This window comes from Amblyraja radiata, chromosome 2 (assembly GCF_010909765.2).
Source record: "Amblyraja radiata isolate CabotCenter1 chromosome 2, sAmbRad1.1.pri, whole genome shotgun sequence".
In the NCBI taxonomy this organism is placed as follows: Eukaryota; Metazoa; Chordata; class Chondrichthyes; order Rajiformes; family Rajidae; genus Amblyraja; species Amblyraja radiata.
The window spans coordinates 48,300,473-48,319,105 of NC_045957.1; the positions used below are offsets into that span (position 1 = coordinate 48,300,473).

At 42.4% G+C, this 18,633-nt stretch overlaps 1 protein-coding gene across 4 annotated transcripts in view; it reads left to right on the forward strand.

Annotated features, from left to right (window-relative positions):
• Positions 1–404: 404 nt before the first annotated feature.
• Positions 405–18,633, forward strand: part of hdac9 (histone deacetylase 9) — a 503,463-nt gene continuing 485,234 nt past the window's right edge. Inside the window, exon 1 of one of the 4 annotated variants that reach the window (XM_033045928.1) lies at positions 405–588. The gene's annotated coding sequence lies outside the window, so the exon portion shown is untranslated. The remainder of the gene's footprint in view (positions 589–18,633) is intronic. The other 3 variants (XM_033045918.1, XM_033045937.1, XM_033045945.1) reach the window with 3 other exon arrangements.

An 18,633-nucleotide genomic window follows, 5' to 3' on the forward strand; every position in this document is an offset into this window, starting at 1 on the left:
AACTCAGCGGGACAGGCAGCATCTCTGGAGAGAAGGAACGGGTGACGTTTCGGGTCAAGACCCTTCTTCAGACAAGTAAAGTGCACAAGTATGTTAAACAATCTGTGCATATTAATGTATTATGTATTATATATATATATATATATATATATATATAAAATATATATATATGTACACACACACACACATATATGTTGTGTATACATATAAACAACACATGTGCAAATCCAACGCGAGTATGGATACATTTCCTCTATTTCATTTTGTAACAAATCTTGTTTATCAAGTGCGCGACAGACACTATTTCTCAGTTGCGATGTATTTATTCCGCTGCCTGAATGTGGTTTGAACATGCTTTGTGTTTCCTCAGATTATTGGATTGCTATTTTTAGAAAGCCCGAGCCGTGTGTTGCCACTAGTGCGAGCTCTGATCACATCTCGGTGGCAGACTGGATTTTCTAACGATTAACCATCTCTCTTCCTGCTTCCAATGAATATGGCGGGGTAGAGTCGATCGCAGTTCGCTCAGGTTTTTTTTCACACCAGTTTCGTAACCTTTGACAGACGGGAATAAATCGCTGCCGAAAGGTCAGTCGCTGCTCTGAAATCCAACTAATCTTGCAATGCTATTGTGATCCGCAGATTAGAAGGTCGCCTTCGGCCACGAGTTGGGAGCGGCACAAGGCAAAATGTTCAAAACACTGTTACCAAGTGAGAATACAAATTGTACTAGAAATGGGGTTTTCAGAAGTAAGCAGGACGCAGATACCGACACTCGCGCGGGTACATGGGTGTGTTGCTCGCTGATCAACATGTTTGCAAACTGTAGCAAAATACGAGAATTAGATGTGAAACGACATAATTCAGATGAGTCAGTGGAGACTAGTGAACAATATGCTAAGAGAATGCTAATCAGTCTTCTCCCTGTCACCCTCGCATCTCTTCCAGCCCTGTTCGCAGTCTTGCACTGAGTTGGTGTGGTTTACCTTTCATACAGGTGGTTTTGCATTTGTTCAGATGGTGCCACTCGCATTTCTATTTCGCGTTCGACACCCACTGTGAGAGATCCACCGCATCTCGCACCAGCTGTGTCGACGTGATACGATCTTTGTGTTACGGAAGGCAAATGTACTTAATTGATTTAACGAAAATAACTGAAATTGCTTAAGCAGATAAAAAAAACTTTAGATGCACCTTTGCTGGCATCATATCACAAGCACTCCTGCATATACCTGGCGGTATTACGCCTGTATATTTATGATTCCTGATCCATTGCATCTTTATTAAAAACAGGCATGAGTTTCCAGTAACGTGTTGATTATCCCCCGCGCCCCGCCGCAACTGTTTAGACAGCTAGGTTTGTTCGCTATGCTGGAATCAAATACGGCGGGATGGATTGGGAGTGGGGGTGATTACCAATGTTATTGGGATTGAAAGACGTTTGAAAAAGAACAATTTGATTATTACAGTTAAAGTCACTTGAAGCGCAGGAAAACGAATATTAACACGCACTTCTGCAGATTTTTTCTATCGACAGCATTAGACAGAATTTGCATTCATTACAAACTGGGTTGTGTCATGGTGTGGGGTAGAATTCATTTAAAGAAAAGTTGCTAAGAGTTCAGGACCAGCATGTTCCTATAAGGGAGAAAGACAATTTGGAAAGTGACGACAAAGGATATTAAAGATTTGATCAGGAAAATAAAAGAAACATGGCAGTATAGAATATTGTTAGTGAAAATCCCAGGTGATTGGATTTAAGTACATATATCAGCAAGAGCTGATAAGGAATAGTCAGAATGGATTTCTGTGAGGAAAATCCTGCATTTCTACCTTGATTTGAATTTTTTCGATGAGATTACTAAAAAGCAGATCAGTAGCCATTTTCTACATAGACATTTTGTAAACCAACATTTGCAGTTCCTTTTGTCTCCATTGTCTACATAGACATTGGTAAGACACTTGACAAGGCCTTATATGGTAGGCTGGTCTACAGGGTTAAGGCTCTGGCACCTGGGCTCCAAGGTGAGCTGGCTTACTGGATCCAAAATTGGCTTAGTGATAAGATGCAGAGGATGGTACTGGAAGGTGTTTTTCTAAATGGATGTTTGTGACCAGTAGCGTACTGCAGAAATCAGTGCTGGGATCCTTGCTTTGTGATATACATTCATAACTTGATTTTTAACGTTGGAGGCGTGATTAATAACTTTGCAGATGACCCAAAAGTTGGTGGTATTGATGATAGTGAGGGTGTTTCTCTGAGGTGCAGCAGAATATCGATCAACTGGGAAATTGGCTGACATTAACAGAAGGAATTTAATCCTGGCAAGTGCAGAGAAATTCATGTTGTTAAGTAAAGTAGAGGTATTACATACACAATAAGTGATGGGGCAGTAAGGAAAGTTAATGAACAATGGGATCATAGGGTTTACTGTAAGTCTTTGTTCCCTGAAAATGGTAACATTGGTACATACTGTAGCATGGTGCTGAGGCATCTGGTCAGCTTGCCTTCATTGGTCAAGTGGGATAATATAAAAGTTGGAACGTTATGTTGCATTCCATAGGGATGATTCACACCATGGTATGCCAACTATTCTGACCAAGATCACAAGAAATTGCAGAGAGTCATGAATGCAACCCAGTCCATCACACAGTCCTCTCCCTCAGCGACTTCATTTACACTTCATGCTGCCTCGGGGAGCAGCCAACTTAATTAAAGATCATTCACCCCCACCTTGGTCATTGTTTCTTCTCTCCTCTCCCAGAGGGCAGAAGATATGAAAGCTTGAAAGCAAATCCCAGCAGATGCAAGAACAGTGTTTTCTCTGCTGTTATCAGACATAAACAAATCTCTCGTATGCTAGCAATGACTTCCTGATTTTCCAATTTACCTTTCTGCGGCCCTTGCATTTTTATTTTACCTGTAACACTACAACACTGTACTTTGCTCTCTGATTCATTTTTTTTTGCTCTACCTGATCCTGATGTACTTGTGTTTAGTATGCAAAACAACGTTTTTCACAGTCTCTTGGTATATTTGACAATAATAAACCAATACCAAAACTAATCGCTATTTTACAAAATATTAGATTGTACTTGAAGTATTGTCTGCAGCTTTGGTCACCCTTCTGTAGGAAGGATGTGGTTGTGCTGGAGTATCTTTGCTGAAGAGTGTGCTGAAGACATTTACTGGATGTTACATGGATTAGTTATACCTGCAATAAAGGAAGTTGACGAGTGACCTGATAAGAGGTATAACATATTATAACAAGCATAGATACTCAGAATCTTTTTCCCATGTATCAAAATCAAGAGGCATGAATTTTACGGTGAGAGGAAGGATTTTATCATGGATTTGAGGGGAATTGTTTTTCATACAGGGCGTAGTTGATCTGAAACTGATGAATATAGGAGGTGGTGGAGTCAAATACAATCACTATATTTAAAGACATTTGGACAGGCATTTAAATAAACAAGGCATAGAAGGATACAGGCATTGTTTGGCAAATTAGACGGATGTCATGGGCAAAAAGGTCAGCATGGTCATGGTGAGCTGAAGGGTATGTTTCTTTTCTGCAAAACTCTATGACTCAATGACTTTATTAACATAGCTTGGAGCAAACTATGTTTATGCCACACTAGGTAATTTTTCTATATTGCCATTTGAGGCTGTATCTCTGGCATTGTGAGAATTGTATCTCCAGGAAGCAAATCAGAAGAAAATTTGGCTATTGCCTCTGAAACATATTATCATTGGAATGAAGTATATTGAGCAACTTGTCTGAGAACATAAGTAAATGTTAATATCAATAAATCACCTTTACCCCATTAAAAAAAAGCCCATGTTTTTATATCATATTCTGATGTGGGGTTCCAACCCAAAACAAACGCATTCCTTTGCCTCCACAGTTGTTGCTCAACCTACACGGTCTTCCAGCAGTTTACCTTTTGCTGGAAATTCAAGTATCTGCTGTTGATTGTATCTCCATCATAGTTTCTACCTTACTTAAAAATAAACACATTCAGTATTTTTTTTAATAGCAATATCTACAATATCAAGAAGTTTACAATGTAGCATTCCACTACTGTTGATTCCATATACAACTAATTTGTAAGTTGGAATGACAAGCTGGTCACAGCTCTCCAATGGCAATAAGAGGTGTCAGGGATTATGGGGAGAAGGCAGGAGAATGGGGTTAGGAGGGATCAGCAATGATTGAATAGCGGAGGAGATTTGATGGGCTGAATGGCTTAATTCTGCCCCTCACTTATGACTTTATGACCTTATGAGACAGGTGAAGCAGCTAATGAGCTACTTCAATGATTTGTGAAGCAAATTTCACAAATCAAGTTTTAAAATATGTCAAACTGTGTTTGGCTTTGAGGGGTCTTGATGAAACTGAGTCAATGGGTATTGAAGGGAAAGTACTAGTTCTGAGCGTCATGCCTTGCACAGAGGAATATGGTTCTAGATGTTGAGGTCAATCATCCTAGCCCTATGATATGATTGCAGGAGTTCCTCATGAAGTGGCCTCAGCCTAGCCATTGTCAGCTGCTTCATCAATGATCATCCTTCTATGGTAAGCTCAGAAGTAAGGATATTTGCTAATGATTATATAGTTTTAAATTTGTCTTGCAAGGCATTTGACAAGGTTACACATGGTAGGTTGTTCTGGAAGTTTAGATTGCATGGGATCCAAGGAGAGACAGTTGAATGGATATAAAATTGACTTCATGAAAGGAAGCAACGTGTGATGGTGGAAGGTTGCTTTTCAGACTGGAGGCCTGTGACCAGTAGTGTGCCTCAGGGTTTGGTGCTGGGCCTATTGCTATTTGTCATCTGGATGAGAACGTGTGTGGCTTGATTAGCAAGTTTTCACATAAAAGTGAGTGGTATTGTAGATAGTGAAGATGGTTGTCAAAAATTGCAGCTGGACCTTGATCGACTGGGCAAATGGGCTGAGTAATGGTTGATGGAATTTAATACAGAGAAATATGAAGTGCTGCATTTTGGTAAGGACCTACACAGTGAATAGTTGGGCTTTGGGGAGTGTTGTAGAGCAGAGGGTACCTACATAGTTCCGTGGCATCACAGATAGACAGGGTGGTTATAAAAGCTTTTGGCGCATTGGCCTTCATCAGTGTGAGTACTGAGTATAGAAGGGAGGTCGTGTTACAGTTATATAAAACGTTGGTGAGATCACATTTAGAGTATTGTGTTCAGTTCTGGGCACCATGTTATAGGAAAGATGTTGTCAGGCTGGAAAGGGCGCAGAGAACATTTCCAAGGATGTTGCCAGGGCTAGAGGAAGTGGTTGAGCAGGCTTATTCCTTGGAGCACGGAGGATAGGGGTGATCTTATAGAGGTGTATAAAATCACGAGAGGAATAGATCAAGTAAACACACAGATTCTTTTGCCCAGAGTAGAAGAATCAAGAACCAGAGACAAAGGTTTAAAGTCATGAGGGAAAGATTTAAGTCAAGTCAAGAAAGTTGTTGAGCTGCTGGCTGATTTAATAGGAACTTGAGGGTTAACCTTTCTTCACAAAGGATGGTGGGTGTATGGAATAAGCTGCTAGAGGAGGTAATTAAGGCAGGTAGTATCACAATGTTTCAGAAGCATTTAGCCAGGTGCATGGATAGGATAAGTTAAGAGGGATATGGGCAAAATGCAGGCAGGTGGATTTGGATGGGACATGTTGGTCGGCATGGGCCGAAGGTCCTGTTTCCATGCTGTATGACTATGACTTTAATTCTATTTGCAAATCCTTAGCTCACGAAGCAGCCCATTTTTGTTTGCAGCAAGATCTTAACAATATTCACACATAGGGTAATAAATGACAACTATTTATCGGGATGCACATTGTTTGGGAGCAGCTCCATCCAAGACTGCAAGAAATTACAAAGAATTGTGGATGCAGCCCAGACCATCACACACCCAACCTCTCATCCATTAACTCAATTTATACCTCACGCTGGCTTGACAAGACCAGCAGCATAATCAAGGATAAGTCGCACCCTTGCCACTCCCTCTTCTCCCCTCTCCAATCGGGCAAAAGGTGTAGAAGTGCGAAAATGCACACCACCAGATTCAGGGACAGTTTCTTCCCAGCTGTTATCCAAGTGAACCATCCTACCACAACTGGAGAGCAGTCCTGAACTGCTCTCCAGTTTCATTGGAGACCCCTGGACTATCTTTGATCAGACTTTACTGGCTTTATCTTGCACGAAATGTTATTCACGTTATTCCCTTTATCATGTATCTGTACACTGTGAATGGCTTGATTGTAATCATGTATTCAGTTTGACTGGTTAGAACACAACAAAAGTGTTTCACAAAGCCGTTGACTCCATCTATACTCCACTCTGCCTCGGCAAGGCCACCAGCATAATCAAGGATGAGTCTCATCCTGCTCACTCCATTCTTTTTTTATATTTGATCATTCCACTTTGAGATATATTAGGACCTGTTTTCACATAATTCCTTTGATTCAAGAAAAATGAATTGTTAAAAGATGAAATGAACAACTCAAGTAAATCAGGCCATGAACTGACATGTGCACGTATATTTGTTACATGTAGAAGGAACTGCAGATGCCGGTTTACAAAGAAAATATACAAAGGGCTGGAGTACCTCAATGGGTCAGGCAGCATTCCTAGAGAACACGGATGGATGACATTGCGTCATTTGATATTACTCCTTCATTTTATGTCTTTTTTATTCTTTACATCTTTTTCATGTCTTGAATTTGCTCGTACAGAATGGCAGTTCCCTGGTTTGTATGCAATTGTCTATGAGTTGACTGGTAAAGGACATGCTGGTAATTTAAATATCTCACTCCAAGTAACAGAAGCCATCCCATTGATCATGATTGAAGACTCTGCCTCCAACTATAACCTAGCAAATACAGAGGAGGTAGTACACAATTGATTTTGTTATAGCGATTGTTTTAACATGTAATAATATTAAAGAATAGTAAATGGCCTTAATGTTGTGTTATTACGCTTGCACGTAGTATTTATCCAAATCAAATTATTTAATTTCCACAAATTGGACAGCAGCCATCTATATAATTTATTTACAGGGAATGGGGCTTGAAATAGGATAAAGGATTGTTTTGAAAAGAGAGTAAAGCTGAATAGGATGTTTTTGCTGTTTACAACACTCAGCAGTGGGTTAAGGTAATTATCTCATTGCTGGCATTGGCGTTCATTGTTCATAATTATATTCTGGAAATATATTTAACAATACAATTCTGTTGCAGCCAGAAAGTTGAATCAAAGGATTATTTTAATCAAATCACTCAACAGAATGCTCACTCTACATTGTTGAGACATTGCGAAGATTCGGTGGCTGTTTTACTGAACGTTTGTTCTCTGTCCGTCTAGGTTAGTTGGAGCTCCTGGTTGCTAGCTACAGTAATTCCATTTCCTATTTCTGTATTGACCTTTCTGGCCTCAGCCTCCTTTACTGCCAGAATACCACTTTGTATTCAGCCTGGGTAGACTACAACCCAATGGCACAAACATTGAATTCACCAATTTCAAGTACACTCCCCCCCCCCCCCCCCTCCCCTTCTCATCTACCAAACTTTCCGACGCATCCCTCTCGCATATGCAAATCTTTCCACCTCCCCCACCCTGTCACCTAGTTTCCTTCTTTCCTCTACCTCCTCCATTGCCAATATCTACACCAGGTCTCTCATTCTCCGGGTGCTCCTGTTTCCATCCACACTCCAAAGACGTACAGTTTTAAAGGTTAATTGGCTTTGATAAAAATGGTAAATTTTCTCTTGCGTGTAGGATAGTGTTAGCCTATGGGGTGATCACTGGTGAGCTTGGACTCGGTGGGCCGAAGGGCCTGCTTCCATGTTGTATCCCAAAAGGCTAAAGTCTAAACATATGATGGTACAGATCAGAAGCAAGAGCAGGTTAATCTGCCCATCAAGCTGCTCCAGCTTGTCTGATATTGGCTTAACTGCCTTTCCATTTACTGTTGGTATCCATTTATCACATTTGCTTATCAAGAATCTATTGACCTCTATAATATATCAACAATCTTTTTATCTACCTGGTAGTTCCACCACCCTTTGAGTTCGAAGGTTCCAAAGACTCATGACCCTCTGAGAGAGAAAAATGCCTCTTCTTCTTAAATTGTGAAACTTATTTTCAAACAATGATACCTAGTTACCTATCAAACTCTATTTTGAAAGTTGCCATTGAATCTACTTTTGTTACCTTATCAAACTAATGCACTGCCTCTCAGAACTTATCGTAAATACAACTAATGGCTCTTTGTTTTCAATAATTTAGTAATTAAATTACATCCCTGATCTTTGGTGGCTGATTCTCCCACCACTGAAAATAAGTTGCTTGGAACTTGGACACCCTTTTGTATGCTGTGGATTTTTATTATTTTTATTTATATTATGCAATTGTAATTAATAAAATCAAACATGAGAAGACATTGGCAAATGTAATGACTTTGGTGCTTTTCCTAATGGTCCTCCACTTGACTGATGGGCTGCTGCAGAGAGGACCTTGGCTTGTGTTGAGTGGTGATCAGTGGTGGAGTTTTGGATGACATGCATGAATCACCAATGGTGCAATATACTTGTGCAGTAGCAGGCCGGCTTCAGCACTGGTTAAAGTGGTCCTGCCAGACTAGGCTTCAGCCTACAATGCAACCCCAGCAACAAACCACACCATGGATGGGTTCTGACCTGAGAAGTCACCTATCCATGTTTACCAGAGAGGTTGCCTGACTTGTTAAGTTACTCCAACACTTTGTGTCCGTTCACAGCAATAGCCGAGCTATTAACTCCACTGCACCCCCTTGCAACCCCCTCACCCACCCCAATCTTCTTCAAACTTCCATCTACCTTCAACCTGAGAAGTATTTGCAGATCCTATGAAATTTTGAGGCCACTGCACGACTGATCTGGGGGTCCTTGTTCATCAGTCAGTGAAAGTAAGCATGCAGGTACAGCAGGCAGTGAGGAAAGCTAATGACATGTTGGCCTTCATAACACGAGGATTTGAGTATATGAGCAGAGAGCTGCTTCTGCAGTTGTACAGAGCTCTAGTGAGACCACACCTGGAGTATTGTGTGTAGTTTTGGTCTCCAAATTTGAGGAAGGACATTCTTGCTATTGAGGGAGTGTAGCGTAGGTTCACGAGGTTAATTCCCGGGATGGCAGGACTATCATATGTTGATAGAATGGAGTGGCTGGGCTTGTACACTATGGAATTTAGAAGTATGAGAGGGGATCTTATTGATAGATTATTAAGGGATTGGGCACACTAGAGGCAGGAAACATGTTCCCGATGTTGGGGGAGTCCAGAAATAAGGGCCACAGTTTAAGGGTAAAGGGTAGGCCATTTAGAACGGAAATGAGGAAAAATGTTTTCACCCAGAGATTTGTGAATCTGTGGGGTTCTCTGCCTCAGAAGGCAGTGGAGGCCAATTCTCTGGATGATTTCAAGAGAGAGTTAGATAGAGCTCTTAAAGAAAGTGGAGTCAGGGGATATGGTGAGAAGCCAGGAACGGGGTACTGAATGTGGATGATCAGCCATGATCACATTGAATGGTGGTGCTGGCTCGAAGGGCCGAATGGCCTACTCCTGCACCTATTGTCTATTGTCTATATTGTCTATTGACTGAATCTCATTGCAGCCCATTTAGAGTCGGTGGTGACAGCTTCTGTCTACAGAAATCCAGGCTCCGTGAAAACTATCCTGCATACCTGGTGGGAAGTCTTTGGATGTCAGAATCTTTACCAGTATTTTTATCCATAGATATGTGCAAAGGGCAATGCATAAGAAAATAAATATGGAGATATGCAGTGCTAATATGAGCTAAACACTTGACCTGAAGGCACGGTGATGCAGCGGTAGATTTGTTGGCTAACAGCTCTTGCGGCGCTGGAGACCCGGGTTCGATCCCGACTATCAGTGCTGTCTGTACGGAGTTTGTACCCTCTCCCCGTGATCACGTGGGCTTTCACCCACACTACAAAGACGTACAGGTTTGTAGGTTAATTGGCTTGGTGTACATTGTCCCTGGGATTGCGTTAATGTGCAGGGATCGCTGGTCGGCGAGGACTCGGTGCCCGAAGGGCCTGTTTCCATGCTGTATCTCTAAACTAAACTAAACTAAACTGGAGTAAAAATGAATCTATTATTCTTTGCTGCTGCTGTCATTGGATGTGAAGCAGATAAAAAAAAGAATGATCTTGGCCGTGGTGAATTGCATGATGATAGGGAGTCCAGGTGGGTGCTTGAAAGCTGGCCACAGTTGATAGAGAGGCAGAGGCAATTAACTTTGATGAAGGTTTTAAAATCAATCCGCACAGTCACGGACCAGTTTGAGGCGTTAACCCAGAACTAGCTACATAGTGTTCCACTTACGTTGAAATCTTGGCACAAGAATCAACAATATCATTATTCTGGCTGATATTCTGGCTTTATTACTTGGAATGCATAGAATTTGCAAACTAAATATAATATTCCGCGGAGTCTGCAGCTTCTGGCAATTTAACAAGTTTGCACAGGGCTACATGTAAGGGGTAACCATAATGTTCTTTTTTCTGTGATTTTCATTATTTAAAAAAAATAAAATAGTTTAATATTTTTATTTTATTTTCTCTCTGAAATAGGATGTTGTTCAGATTGTAGACCCAGTCAACTAAAATAAATCCCTTGTTTGGTTCACAGGGTGATCCTGTTGACCACAACTATAATTTTCCACATGAGAAGAATAAAATGGGATTGATGTAATTGGTTGCTTGATGGTCGGCTTGGACATAGAGGGTTGAATGGCCAGTTACACTGCTGCATGACACAAAGTGGCTCTGAACTGGCTTATGGAAAAAGACAGAGGGTTGTGGTGGAAGGACAATATTCAGGCTGGAGGTCAGTGACCAGTGGAGTTCAGTAGGGATCTGTGCTGGGACCTCTGCAGTTTGTGATATATATAAATGACTTGGATGTAAACGTAAATGGGTTGGTCAGTAAGGTTGCAGATGACACCAAGATTGCTGGGATCGCAGACTGTGAGGAAGGCTGTCAAGTTATACAGTGGGATAGAGATCAGCTGCAAAAGTGGACAGATAAATTGCTGATGGCGTTTAATCCGAGCAAGTGACAGGTGTTGCACTTTGAGAGGTCAAATGTAAGGGGAAAATATATAATGAATCGCATGACCCTTAACAGCATTGATGCTAGTTCACCAAGGAAAGACACAAAATGCTGGAATAACTCAATGGGTCAGGCAGCATCCCTGGAGAACTTTCTGTTCCATGCAAGATTGCAACATATGTAGCTCCTGATGTCTACAACAAAGTGACCTTAGCCCCATGGAAACCCTGGCTTCACCCTATTTGGCATATCACTTTGTCCAATCCACCTCTTCTCTACCTTTCAACTTGAAACCAACTTGTTTTTTACTCCCTTCCCTGTTTCTGACGAAGAGTCCTCGACTTGAACCATTAAGTCTGTTTCTCTTCCCGCAGATTTTGTATCAGCGGCTGGGAGTTTCCAGTTTATCTGTTTCGATTTCAGATTTCCATGTTCAGCAGTTTTGGGTTTCTAAAATGAGTTTGCGCCTTTTTATTTCTGGAATATTTTTATTCTCTCATTCTTCAGTAATAAAATGCAATTTGAGTGTCAAGCATTTCCTATGCATTAAACATTATGCATTAAAAACATTTTTTTTCTTTGTGTACCGGGATTGGGGTGGTATTAGCCTTGAGCATTTGAGAGAACTGGTTTTGTGACTTTCAGCACATGCCAAGAAGCTTAAAGGGCCTGTCCCACGGGCATCATTTGCGCGTCATTTACGCGACATCCTAAAAATTGGTTGGGGCGTTGTGACGGGCGAGTGGTGGCGTATGCAGTGATACGTGGTAACGCATGACGCCCCAGGATTTTGGAATGCTCAAAATCCTCATGCGCCTCCTGCGTGACGTATCTCTTGCGCACGCTGACGTACTGACGGCATACGTATAGCTCGTGGTGACACATGGTTACGCACGGTGACGCACGAACATTGCCTATGCTAATTTATTATGTGTCACCATGCGTCAAAGTCCATAACCATGGGCCGCCCATATGTCGTCGGCCGCCATTTGTGCATCATTTGAGCGATGCACCACGTGACCACCCGGGTATAAAGCGCGCATAGTTTTGAAATATTCTCACTGGGAAAATCCTTGCCACGGAGATTGGACTAAGTGCGAACGACATCGCAAATGGCTCCAAAAAGAAGCAGGGCCCTCAAGAGCACGAGGTGCGCGACTGTCGTACTGCTAGACGATTTTCGCTACCGGCCTATCACGTAAATGACGCACAAATGACCCCCAAGTGGGACAGGCCCTTAAGTCATTATGGGATGCATCAGTAAAAGAGTGTGCAGAAGTCCAAGAATTTATGTGGGGTTGTATAGTGGCACATTTCGCAGTCCTTACTGTCAGGTAAAGAGCTGGACAATATTGCACTACTAGCCACATCTCCATCCCTTTCTGCTTTCCGCAGAGATCGTTCCCTCCGCAACTTCCTGGTCAACTCGTCCCTCCCCACCCACACCACTCCCTCCCCAGGTACGTTCCCCTGCAACCGCAGGAAATGCAACACCTGTCCCATTACCTCCCCTCTCGACTCTGTCCAAGGACCCCGACAGTCATGAGGCAAAGGTTCACTGGCACCTTCACCAACCTCTACTACTGTATCCGCTGTTTCAGGTGTGGACTGCTATATATCGGCGAGACCAAGCACAGGCTCAGCGATCCGCTAGGTCCGCCTATGCCTACCTGATCTCCTGGTTGCTCAACACTTTAACTCCCCTTCCCATTCCCACACTAACCTTTCTGTCCTAGGCCTCCTCCATTGTCAGAGTGAGGCCCAGCACAAATTGGAGGAACAGCACCTCATATTTTGTTTGGGTAGCTTACACCCCAGCGGTATGAACTCAAACTTCAAGTAGCCCTTCAAGTAGCTCTCTCTCCATCCCCTTCCCAGTTCTTCTGCCAGTCTTACTGTCTACGACTACATTTTATCTCTGTACCACCCACTCTCCTGACATCAGTCTGAAGAAACATCTCGACCCAAAATGTCATCCATTCTTTCTCTCCAGAGATGCTGCCTGTCCCGCTGAGTTACTCCTGCATTTTGTGTCTACCAAAGAGCTGGACAAGTTTGAGACTGATACTGTGACCCAGTATCGAACCGGTAGCTAAACACTTTAACTCCCCTTCCCATTCCCATACTGACCTTTCTGTCCAAGGCCTCCTCCACTGTCAGAGTGAGACCAAAGGCAAAATGGGGGAACAACACCTCATATTTTGCTTACAACCCAGCAGTATGAATATTGATTTCTCTAACTTCAAATAATCCTTGCTTTCCCTCTCTCTGTCTCCCCGACCTTAGTTCTCCCACGATCTTCACTGTCTTTCACTGATTCATTTTACTGTTTGAATGCCTCATGGTGTTTTCCCCTCAGTCAACAATGAATCATTCCACATTTCCTTGATCATCATCTGCTTTGATCTGTCGGTTTCGCACCTAACAATCTCTTTGCACCCTTCCTATCTCCAGTTTCCCTCTCCTCTGTCTCTCAGTCTGAAGAAGGGTCTCGACCCTAAACATCACCCTTTCCTTCTCTCCAGAGATGCTGCCTGCATTTTGTGTCTATCTTCAAACAATGATAGTTCAGCTGCACCTGCTCCTTAAAAGGAAAGGAAAACTGGAGGGAGTGCGCCAACATCAGCTGATCCTATCCAGTCTGCTTAATGACCGTGTTAGTTAATTTGACCCCCCCCCCACATCTCTTTTCACCTCTGCAATTGAGCAGCTTTGGGGGGTTTTCTGCTCAATTGAACATAGTTCAGAGAAACCAAGGATATTCGGGGGCGATTTACACTTGGTTCATCTCATGAAAGTAACCTGAATAAACATTGTAAAAAGCCAATTTTTACGAGGCTGCATCGTTCATATCAAATTATTTTGAAGGTTATTTAAATCCAACTTAATATAAAAATAGATTTTTTAAAGTAATAGTTCAAGTTTATTTTCCAGCTGACAGTCAGGGAGGTTTTGAAGGCCAAATATCTGCATTGGCATTTGTCGATTAAAATCTCTTGATATCATTTAATATAGCACTCATGCTCTGGAAATTAGTCAATTCTCATGAAGATAATGTTACTACAAGGACTGAATTTGGAAAATGAGACCTTGTGATGCTGCGATGTTTTTTTTAGGAGCTGTACTCCAAATGGATTTGAGAACATTAACCATTCTCTGCAAATCAAAAAGAAAAATGACAGATGCTCGAAACCCAAAATTAAAACGAGAAATGTTGGAAAATAAAAACATTCAGTAAGTCAAAAGAGAAGCTGAGTTAACATTTCAGGTCAGAGACCCGCTGAGAAAACCCATTCTGCACCCTGGCTTATATACACATGTGCCTAATTTCAAGAGAGAGTTCGAGTTAGATTTAGGTTTTGGGGCTAAAGGAACCAAGGGATATGGGGGAAAAGCAGGTACGGAGTACTGATTTTAGATAATCAGCCATGATCATATTGAATGGTGGTGCTGTCTCGAAGGGCCGAATGGCCTACTCCTGCACCTATTTTTCTATGTTTCTATGCTTCTAATGTCATGTGAAAACCAGCCTCAATTCTAGCTTCAAAAATTGTGGCAGAAGCTAAACTGGTGGCTGAAAATGAAAGATTGGATGGTAGCGCCTATTCACTATCAGATTACTTCGGTATGATATGCCAAATAGCCTCCTGCTGTGCTGTAATCTTTCTATGATTCTACCCTGACTATATCAACAGAGTAATAGACTCCCATAGCTATCTAGACTAAACTTCCTCCCACCCTGCTTCCTGTAAAGACTCTATCCCCAGCTCACAATTCCACCGTCTACGACATATCTGCACCCAGGATGAGGTTTTCCAATACCAGGTCATCGGAGGTCCTCATTCTTTAGGAAAAGAGGGTTCCCCTCTTTCACTATAGATGTCGAATATAGGAGCAAAGGAATTGGATATAGGAGCAAAGAGGTCCTTCTGCAGTTGTACAGAGCCCTAGTGACACCACACCTGGAGTATTGTGTGCAGTTTTGGTCCCCTAATTTGAGGAAGGCCATTCTTGCTATTGAGGGAGTGCAGCGTAGGTTTACAAGGTTAATTCCCGGGATGGTGGGACTGTCATATGCTGAGAGAATGGAGCAGCTGGGCTTGTACACTCTGGAGTTTAGAAGGATGAGAGGGGATCTCATTGAAACATATAAGATTGTTAAGGGTTTGGACACGCAAGAGGCAGGAAACATGTTCCCGATGTTGGGGGAGTCCAGAACCAGGGGCCACAGTTTAAGAATAAGGCATAAGCCATTTAGAACGGAGACGAGGAAACACTTATTCTCACAGAGAGTGGTGAGTCTGTGGAATTCTCTGCCTCAGAGGGCGGTGGAGGCAGGTTCTCTGGATGCTTTCAAGAGAGAGCTAGATAGGGCTCTTAAAATAGTGGAATCAGGGGATATGGGGAGAAGGCAGGAACGGGATACTGATTGGGGATGATCAGCCATGATCACATTGAATGGCGGTGCTGGCTCGAAGGGCCAAATGGCCTACTCCTGCACCTATTGTCTATTGTCTACTCTTCTTGTAAAGGTGCAAGAAAAAAATAAAACAGAGATGTATTGGTCATGCAACCCTTCCCTTGGGAATGTAATTGAAATGCAGTAAGTCAAGCAGGGGCAGTGCTATTGGTAGGCCCTGCCTTATGAAGATGAGCTCATTCAATTTTTGAAAACATATCAGACTGCTGAATTTCTTTCTGTCATGCATGCATGTTCTTGTAGCCATATTCCTGGCATTGACTTCTTCTGTTACTGATACGTATCCCTTATTGAGGGTATGTCTCAAAAGCTTCCTGCCCTGCTGTACATACAGAGACCTAGAAATTCAGCATCCCAATCCGATTTCTGACATATGGTCTTTAACATGAAACATTAAGTTTGATTATCTTTCCTCAGCTATTTTCTGACATGCTGAGCATTGCCAGCATTTTCAGTTTATATTTCAAACTTCCTCCCTCTAAGTTTCCTTTTCATATCCCTCTTCCCCCAATTGCACAATCATTTGGTTTAAAAGTATGCTTTTATCTTATCTGCACATTTACTTCACCATTGGGGTGAAAGATTGCAACCTTCACGTGGTCCGCCCTGTTTCGACTAATGCAATCAACTTGACGTGCACAAACGGAAGATCAAATAGAACAAGTTGTCCAACAACTTTAGGCTGTGCACACCACACGAAAGAAGAAGACTTCACCATTTCCTTTCTTGCTTCAACAAGGCAAGGTATAATAACTGGGAAGGCCCTGGCAGCAAAGATGTTAGAAGGTTACATGGAGTTGATTGCAGTCACCAACTCAGATTCAGATTCTTTAGATTGGGGTGACTGCAGATTAGAAGATGAATCTGCAAATGGTTGGTCAATAGGCATGAAAAGATTGCAATAATTCAAGGTTGAATGGTTGAGAGTTAGTACATGGTTTAACCTCCTGGCAAGAATGGGTGAGGTGAAGAAGGGTCGCGACCTGAAACGTTACCCATTCTTTCTCTCCAGAGATGCTGCCTGTCCCGCTGAGTTATTCCAGCATTTTGTGTCTATGTTCGGTTTAAACCAGCATCTGCAGTTCCTGCAGCCATGATCATATTGAATGGCGGTGCAGGCTCGAAGGGCCGAATGGCCTACTCCTGCACCTAATTTCTATGTTTCTATGTTTCCTACACATGCAGTCAAATGCCAACCATGCACCAGAGTTTGGATGGCACTGAAAGAGGCATGATGGGTAGAGTAACCTCTTTGGAGACACGTTAATGGAGCTGCACGTTGTTGGATCTTGTGAAGAATCTTTGCTAAAATCTAGCTATCTATTTGGTGCATTAATCTTACACTGCAGTGATCATGAGCTTTTTATTTCTGGAGGTCATACACAATCTGAAGAAGGGGAATAATTGCCTTTCTGATTGCTGAAGAGCAATAAGATTGTTAAGTCATTAGAATTTATAGCTTTGCAGTGATATTCATAATTAAAAAGAGAAAACTGGAATATAAGAGGATGGGCAAGAAGATTCAAAAAAAGCAAAAAGCGTATTATGATAGACAATTCTAGTGGAAATATCGAGTTTATTAGTTTAATTATTAAATTCAAAAATATGAGAGTGAAATCCCACACAGTTGCCGACCTAAATTTTAAAATCCTAGAGTTCTGGATTCAAGAGCAGTCTGAAGAAGGGTCTCAACCTGAAAAGTCACCCATTCCTTCTCTCCAGAAATGCTGCCTGTCTCACTGAGTTACTCTAGCTTTTTGTGTCTATCTAGTGTTCTGCATGCTGTTTAAAGACTGCAAATTTCAGTAAGTAAACTCTTTAGTTTTGGCATCTAACTTTAAATTCAGCTCCATCTCTGAAATGAAGGATTAAGACATGTGTGCTGTTGAGCTGCAAAATAAAAGTTCATATTGTTTTTCATACTTGGTCTTCATTCCCTACTTGTGCAAATGTTTTGCTCCAGATATCCAGAAATAAAAAGGTCATGATGTCTGCAATTGTGGTGGGCAAATGCCATTATGTCCTTCAAGAGGGATTTGAATTAATATAGATTGTATTAAAGTTTTCATGATCACGAAGATAAGGCTGTGGGAAGTGAATTACTTCGGTATGATATGCCAAATAGCCTCCTGCTGTGTTGTAATCTTTCTATGATTCTACCCTGACTATATCAACAGAGTAATATACTCCTATAGCTATCTAGACTACACTTCCTCCCACCCTGCTTCCTGTAAAGACTATCCCCAGCTCCCAATTCCACCGTCTACACCACATCTGCATCCAGGATGAGGTTTTCCAATACCAGGTCATCGGAGGTCCTCATTCTTTAGGAAAAAGAGGTTCCCCTATTCCACTATAGATGAGGGTCTCCTCGATATCCTGCAGCTCCACTCTTGCACCCCCTCTCCCTATTCGTAACAAGGACAGAGTTCCCCTTGTCCTCACCTTCCACCCCGTCAGCCGTCACTTACAGCATATAATCCTCCAACATGTTTGCCACCTTCAACAGGATCCCACTACTGGCCACATCTTCCCATCTCCACCCCTTTCAGCTTTCCGCAGAGACTGTTCCCTCCGCAACTCCCTGGTCAACTGGTCCTTTCCCACCCAAACCAGTCCCTCCACAGGTACTTTCCCCTGCAACCACAGGAGAAGCAATACCTGTCCCTTTACCTCCCCCCTCCAAGGGCCCCGGCAGTCTTTCCAGGTGAGGCAGAGGTTCACTTGCACCTCCTCCAACCTCATCTACTGTAACCGCTGTTCCTGGTGTCAACTATTGTACATCGGCGAGGCCAAGCGCAGTCTCGGCGATCATTTCGCTGAACATCTCCGCTCAGTCTGTCTTAACCTACCTGATCTCCCAGTTGCTCAACACTTTAACTTCCCCTCCCATTCCCAACCTGACCTTTCTGCCCTGGATCTTCTCCATTGTCAATGTGAGGCACAGTGCAAATTGGAGGAGCAGCATCTCATATTTTGCTTGGGTCGCTTACACCCCAGCAATATAAACATTG